Consider the following 8,018-nt stretch of genomic DNA (forward strand, 5'->3'; position numbering starts at 1 on the left):
TGCATCCACTAGTGGGGATGCTGGAACATTTGACACCGTGGTGACAGGTACGCTATCTATACTAAGTCACTACATATTAACGTTATTTGATTCTAGTTCTACGCATTCCTTTATATCCATGCCTTTTGTTAGTCAAAGAGAATTCACGGTAGAACCCTTATTGCATGTATTATATGTTAGTACCCTAGTGGGAGTAGATCTAGTTACTGAGAATAGGATAAAAGACGGACAAGTAATAATGGCTGGACAAATCATAAGCGTAGACTTGAAAGTAGTGAGTATGACAGATTTTGATGTCATATTAGGAATGTTTTGGTTAGCGGAGAACTATGCAAGTATAGATTGCCACAAGAAGAAAGTGGTTTTTTCGCCACCAACTAGACCAAACTTTAAGTTGAAAGGAACCTGCACGAGAGTCACCCCAAAGATAGTGTCGATGATGAAAGCCAAACACTTGGTACAACAAGGATGATGGGCTATACTAACATGCGCAGTGGACGTAAAAGGAAAAGAGAAAACAATGGATACGACATCCATAGTAAACGAATTCTCAAGTGTCTTCCTAGAGGATTTACCAGGAGTTTCTCCTTCACGAGCTGTAGACTTCGGATAGAACTCAAACCAGGAACTAGACCTATCTCTAAAGCACTATACCACATGGCTCCAACGAAATTAAAGGAACTAAATTTACAACTACAAGATCTACTATAAAAGGGTTTAATTCGACCTAGTTTATCTTGTTGGTGTGTGCTGGTGTTGTTTGTGAAAAAGAAAGACGTGTCCATGCGCCTATGTATTAACTATAGGGAGTAAAACAAGAGAACAATAAAGAACAACTACCCACTCCCTCGCATCGAGGATTTATTCTACTAGCTCCGAGAGGCGACAGTATTTTCCAAGATAGACCTTCGATCAAGCTATCATCAAATTAAGATTAAGGAATGAGATGTATCGAAAACAACCTTTGAACAAGATATGGTCACTACGAGTTTGTAGTGATGTAATTTGGCCTCACCAACGCACCAGTCGTGTTCATGAAATTAATAAACCATGTATTCAAGGAATGTCTAAACATGTTTGTTATGATGTTCATAAACAACATTCTAATATACTTGAAAACGGATCAAGAACACCAGGAACACCTCCGAAAAGTCTTAAGTATCTTAAGGTGGAACAAGTTGTACGCCAAATTTTCCAAATGTGCATTTTGGCTACGAAAAGTCTCAATGTTAGAACACGTAGTGTCTAAAAATGGGATTTAAGTGACTCCACTATGATAGAAGTCGTCACTAAATGGGAACATCCAACTACGGTTACAGAGGTATGAAGCTTCCTGGGGTTAGCAGGCTACTATCGAAAATTTGTCCGAGGCTTCACTAGAATAGCCTCGCCTCTTACACATTTTACAAGGAAGGACATACCTTTTATATGCAATGACGCATATGAGGCCAGCTTCCAAGACCTAAAATAAAGACTAGTGTCAACTCCAATGCTCATGTGATCATAAAGCTCGGAGGGATACGTAATCTACAACGATGCATCTAAAAAAAGATTAGGGTGCGTGTTGATGCAACATTGTAAGGTTGTTGCTTATGCATCACGCCAATTGAAAGAATATGAGAAAAACTATCCTACGCACAACCTAGAATCGGCCGCAGTAGTATTCGCAATATAGATATGGTGACATTCCCTGTATGGAGAAAAGACCAAATTTACATGGACCACCAATAGCCTAAAATACTTCTTCACCCAAAAAAAATTTCGTTGGTTGGAATTAATGAGGACTACGATATAGATATCCAGTACCACCCTGGAATGGCAAACGTAGTCAGAGATGCCCTAAGTTATAAAACGGCACACTAGTTCGTCCTCATCACTGGAGAGTTAAAAGTACATGCCATGTTAGTTTATTCTAAAAGTTTTAGTTGCTATTTTTAGGTTTTAGTAATTATGACTATCTGGTCATTACTGTGGTCTTTTGCCCATCTTTTGCATGATATTCTGTTTTGGGTGAGAATTTTGTTTTTCTCTTCTATCAATCATTGTACGCCTCATAAATATAGTGTTTTTTTTCACCTAATAAAGGACTGAATTTCATTCCTTTGCAAACTTATCTTCTAATGCTACATTAAATTTATCATTTAGCATCAGAGCGCCTGGTCTCTTCCAGCTGCAGCCAAAAATGACTACCGAAGGCAACTTTGTTCAACCAGTAATTCAAAATTTGTTGGTCACTACGATCATTAGAGCATGTTAATGGAGAAATTTCTTCGCTCTAAAGAATATTGGCAAGTAGTTGAGTCTTAGATTTCTGGTGTAGAATATAGATGATCTTGATTACTTAGATGAACAAAAAGAGGTAGCAAATCAGAAAATTGAAAGATTGAGAAGCTAAGAACTACCTTTTTCACGCCATCGAAACTATTTCGGGCAAAGAATTTGGGATTCAATCAAAGGATTCAATCAAAAAAAAATTCCAAAGAAATACAAATGTGAAACCAGCACAACTACAGAGTCACAACTATAGACTCTAGGCAACCACTTTGAGATCCTTCAAATGTATTCTTTTACAGAAAAAAAAAAAAAAGAAAAAACTTCTTATCATGACTACACCATAAAAAAATCATTTATCTATATTCCATCCATTATCTCTCTTTTGAAAATGTTCTCTCATTTCTTATATTTTTTTCTCCTACTTTTTTAATACCCTCTTAATTTCTTCTTAATTTCCTCTTAATTTCCTTCTTGCTCTTTAAAATTTTTTTCTTTTTTTTTCTTTAAATCCCAAAATTTTTAATAGACAATGAATGTACTAAACTTTAACATTTAAATATCTTATTTCTGTAAAAGTATTGAGTTGGAAAAGAATAATATTGAAAATAAACGATCTATTTGAGTGTAAATTCATGTTGAGAAATGTTTGTACATGGAGAGTTGGGGACAAAATTGTAGAGGAAAGTGATCAAAGAATATTTATTTTCAATTTTTGAAAAAAAAATTAAGAGTATTTTGAAGTTTTTTGTTTTAAAAAAAATATTAAAAGTATTAACTGAACTTCTAGTTCAATTGTATTTTTTAAACTACCTATTACACGTCTATCTAACTAACAATAAAAGTTTTTTTTTTTTTTTTTTAATGAATATTGATGAAACATTTGGAGGTTCTAAGGATATTTTTTAGAACATTAAATGTATAATTATTAACTATTTTTTCATTATCAACATTTAGTTGTTGTGGTGTAGTTGTTATCACTTTAGTTTTACACACTAAAGATTCCTAGTCCGATTTTTCGGAACTCGGTAGCAACAATTTTTGGAACAAAATGTCAAAATTTTTTATCATTCTAAAAGTTTTTGGGCCTAAAGAGTTTGGGGAGAATAAAATATAATTATGAAATTAAATAAAAATAAAATAAATTTATGTTTCTCCAGAATAAAAAAGACTCATAAAATAAAATTATGAAATAAAATAAAATAAAATTATTATGAAATTAAAAAAAAGAAAATAAATTTATGTTTCTCGAGAATTAAAAATAATTATAAAATTAAATAAAAATAAAATAAATTAATGGGTATATAATTGTATCCTACCCAACATAATTTTTTTTTTTTTTTTTTTTTTTTTTTTTTTAAATAGCACATGTATTATATTTTTATTGGTCAACCGTATAAGGGTGTCTTGCATTTACCTGAAATAGAAGTAGCACACGACTTGGGTATTTTAAGAAATACTTCGTAAGTGACCCCACTATTGGGGTCAAGGAATGCAAACACATGCTACTATGATTAGGGACCTATTGTTAAAATCATCATGGAGGTGGCCTCCAATCCAGACAGAATTGGATGTGTAGTACTTCCCTACACATGATCCACACGTGCGAGTGTTAGTCCAAAGGTAGCTTGCACCCCCTGGATCCATCAGAGTTGGGCTATTGTCCGTAGTCGGACGTCTAGAGGTTAGCACACCCCCCCGAGTATCATGCAAGGCATGATCGTTATCATCGTCAACATAGTGTACGCGTCGGTGAACACACAATATACATGAGGTCCCTATGATTTTCATCTTTAAATCATTCTTATGACACAACCCTATACATTATTCATACATCACCATAGGTAACATGCATGCATTGGCCTTCATACGTTCATCATCATTAACATCAATTAGTGTTGTATCTTAGAAAAGTCATCGTCATAATGCATCATGGTATTTAATACATGCACATCATCTTAATATGGAATATCATCATATTAAGTCATGTCATCATCATGTTATCATGCATCATATCATCGTCATGTCATCATCTCATATCATCATATACATCATCATATCATCATATAACAACATCACACTATTATATAACAACATCATCATATAGCATCGTCACATTATCATACAACATCATTATATCATCACATAACATAAAGCATAAATGACACGTGCAAATGCCACTAGGCACGTGTCATCATAAATGAGGCAAGTCCTCCAACTGAGCCGATAGTAAGACAACTTGGTTGGTCTTAGCCAAAGTTCTATCAATCTCCAAATTTGCTTGCTTTTGTCCTTCGAATTCATTCTCAATTATGTCGAGACTTCAGCTATTTTGAATATTCACTTAATTGTCTCTGAAAAAATCGAATCCCATATTTTCAGTGTTTTTAAATTGAGTTTGGTAGTAAAACTTAAAATAAAAAAATATGTCAATATTATTTAATGATGTTGAGGACATACAATCCCAATATTGTTTGTTATAATATTATTTTCCTACAACAATTTAAAAACAGTTTAAGCATTTTTTATTTTTTTCTTTATTTTTTATTTTTTATGTTTTTTTTTTTTTTAGCAATTTTAATGGATTCTTACTTTTTCTTTTCTAAAATGGTTGCGCCTCCAACACTTTAATTGTTATGGTATTTAATTTCCAACAAAGATCTAAATAATTATAACCAAATTAATACCTTTCAATAAAATAAAAAGAAGATTAAAATATGAATAATGACTTCCTCAACAACGTCTCTCCTTCTAAGAGAACTAAACCTTTTGGTTTTCTATTTGTTTGTTAAGGAAGGAATTACTGATACTTGGTAGGAGAAGTATTTTAGGGGAAGTATTTTAGGGAGAAGTTGTGAGAGGTTAATGGAAAGTAAAAAACCCCTTATAATTTTTTTCTTATTTTTTATTTTATTATTATTATTTTTTTTTTTTTTTTTTTTATGGTTGTTACATCATATACCTCTAAAAAAAATCGTCCTCGAAAGCGTTTTAATCTCGGAATAACTTTGGTCCTTGTCTATCTAGAAAGGTTTATGGTCTGGAATGTGCATTAAGTCGGTCATGTATTTACGAAGCATGAATATGTGACATATGTTATATAAGGTAAAGAGGGACTGTGGTAGGGGAACCTGTATGTTAGTAGTGTTAATGGCACGACCCGATTTTCGAGGCTTCGAAAAACCGAATCGTGACTAAAAAGACGAAATCGAAAACAAACAAAAGGAAAATAAAAGAAAAGAAATGCAAAGTAAAAGGATAAAAATACTTTGAATTAAAACAAAAGAGAGAAATTTTGTTTGTTAATTATTACAAAAGAAATTGCAAATATAAAATGAAATACAAAAAACTCCAAAAGACCGAAAAGGGACTGACGCTTCGGAACGACCCCCTCTGTGACTGTACAGCTCTCAAACGCTCCTCTACCTCGACCAGCAGCCAGCGAACACCTGAGAAAAATAAAGGAGAACGGGATGAGTATAAAAATTATACTAAGTAAGCCACCTACTTGTAGGCTCTCTTCGCATCTTAATTTAACAGAAACTTAGTTCTAGGACATCGGGTTCTAACCTTAGTCTCTTGGGGCTTGCCCCTTGGGTTTCACCGGTTCATCGTCCTTTCATTAGTCACCTAGAGGTTCCTTATGCCAAGCTGATATGATCGGTATCTCTCTATGAGGCGCTACCTCTACATGGCTATCTAGGACTACATGGTATCTAGCCTAGGGGGTGCTGAATACCCCTACGCCCATATAGTCCTCCTATGGGGGGGCGCGACCCAACCCGTTCCCATGCAGCTAATGGGCTGTACGACGTGGGGACACATTCCCCATGCGAAATGGCTAAGAGCAGTAAGGACTGATCAGAGACCCTTGGTCCTCCCACGAAGCTATAGATACCGTTCTCACGCTAGCAATCTATGAACACTCCTAGGTACTTTCTTGCCATGGTTAACCGCTAAGTTCCTAGGGGAAAATTAAGTCTGGCTGGAGCGACATATCGCTCCTAACAGTAATTCTCTAAGCTTATCATAGAAATGGGTACTAGAAAATAACGGGTGTGCATGCAACCGTCTTCTAACATCCTAATATTCATGCAAACTAGGCAGGCCGGCTCAACGAGGCGATGGCCTCCATCCAGCACCCAAAACACGAAGTTCGCGCTCAATGGGGCGAATTCATCCATCGAGCACCCGGAACACGGAATACACAATTCCAACCTAAATTAAGCGCATGCATACGTACAATGGAAGCTTAAGGCATACAAGCAACACTCAGATAATTCACCCAACACATCATAACAATCCATCTGATTAATTTCATTCATGGAGAGCTAATTTAAGGCAAAATTACTAACATGCATACATACAATCCAAGCGAACCCTACAAGTATTTCTTCCTAAATACTGGGTGGTGACTTACCTGGTTGACGCGTGCTCTTTTTGCTAGCGTTTCTTTGCCCGTGAGGTGTCCAAAAGTACTGATTTCTTTAAATTAGGTCCCTATTCACGTAAGAACAGTATTAGAACTAGAACCGGGATAAAAATCGGGCAAACAGAAAGCAACCAGGCAAAATTGGCCGTTCCACGCGCGCTCACGCGCGCGGGAAGGCGCCAGTCGTAGGCTGCACGCGCACCCGCCTCCGCGTAGTCGCGGGTCGGCCGGTCCGATCGGCTCAGCTCGCGTCGTGGTTTGGCCCGGCTTACAGGCGACACGTGTCGACGCCTCGCTGGATCTGCGTTGCTCCAGCCGATGGTCGACGCTTGTCCGGCGCCTGTCGCCGCCGTCCGCCGCTCGCCGGCCGACTCCTTTCTTTTTTTTTTTTTTTTCTTCTTCTTCTTTCTTCTCCGCCCTCTCAAAATCGAAACACAACCTTCTTTTCCGATTTTCATATCTTTCGATCCGTAGATCGGATCGACATGATTCCTTGGACAAAGTTTTAGATCGTGTTACTGGCTACATCCTCGTGTTTTTTTTGTAATTTTCGATTAACTACCAGACGAGTTAAGAAGGTCAGAATTTTGCTCACCGTTCTCGGACGACTCTCGGATCTCCGCCTTCGGGTTGAGGTCTGGCTAAACTTCTTCACAGATCATGCGTAGAGTTGTTCCTAGATGAATATATCAAGATTTCAGATCTTGATTCGTAAAGGAAAACCATAGATTTGGGGAAACGTTCAAGATCCTTACCTTGCGGGTTTTTCGACTTCTTGATGAAAAATAGGACTCCGGCCACCCACATTCTCTTTTCCTTTCCAAGAAAGTCTCTCTGCATGATCTTCACCTCCTTGCATCATGATCTTCACCGGAATAGACTCCGATGGTAGTTTTCGGTGAGTCTTCAAGCGGTTCATCCTTTCTCCTCTCTCTAGGTTCTCTCTACCCCTTTCTCTCACTATCTCTCTTTTGCAGGATTATGGATGGGGTTTCGTTTGGACCCCTTAAGTGGTTGGAGGGGCAAATTTACCTATTTGCCCCTCTCGACTTTTCCCTTTTTTTTTTTTTTTTCTATTTCTATTTCTCTTTCTTCGGGTATTACAGTTAAGGATAGTTAGTATTGAATTATAGTTGACTATATATCATATTTGATACTTTATTATAGTCAAATATCTTGTATCCATTGGTTGATTTTTCCATATCTTTGTAATTTATTTGATTCTCAAAATGATAATAAACATAGAACTTTTAAACGAATTAGGTGTGGTGATTTTAACAAATATTCTCATGGTACAAGAGCCTTTCAGTTTACG

General features: G+C 36.4%; 1 long non-coding RNA gene across 1 annotated transcript; it reads right to left on the bottom strand.

Annotated features, from left to right (window-relative positions):
* Nucleotides 1–5,545: 5,545 nt before the first annotated feature.
* Nucleotides 5,546–7,345, bottom strand: LOC147791239 (uncharacterized). The gene is made up of 3 exons (XR_015422345.1): nucleotides 7,299–7,345; nucleotides 6,692–6,771; nucleotides 5,546–5,720 (listed from the first exon to the last, which is right to left on the bottom strand). It is a non-coding gene; the product is annotated as an uncharacterized LOC147791239 (long non-coding RNA).
* Nucleotides 7,346–8,018: the final 673 nt, after the last annotated feature.

This window comes from Cucurbita pepo, chromosome 9 (genome assembly GCF_057944985.1).
Source record: "Cucurbita pepo subsp. pepo isolate OVF chromosome 9, ASM5794498v1, whole genome shotgun sequence".
Taxonomy (NCBI): Eukaryota; Viridiplantae; Streptophyta; class Magnoliopsida; order Cucurbitales; family Cucurbitaceae; genus Cucurbita; species Cucurbita pepo.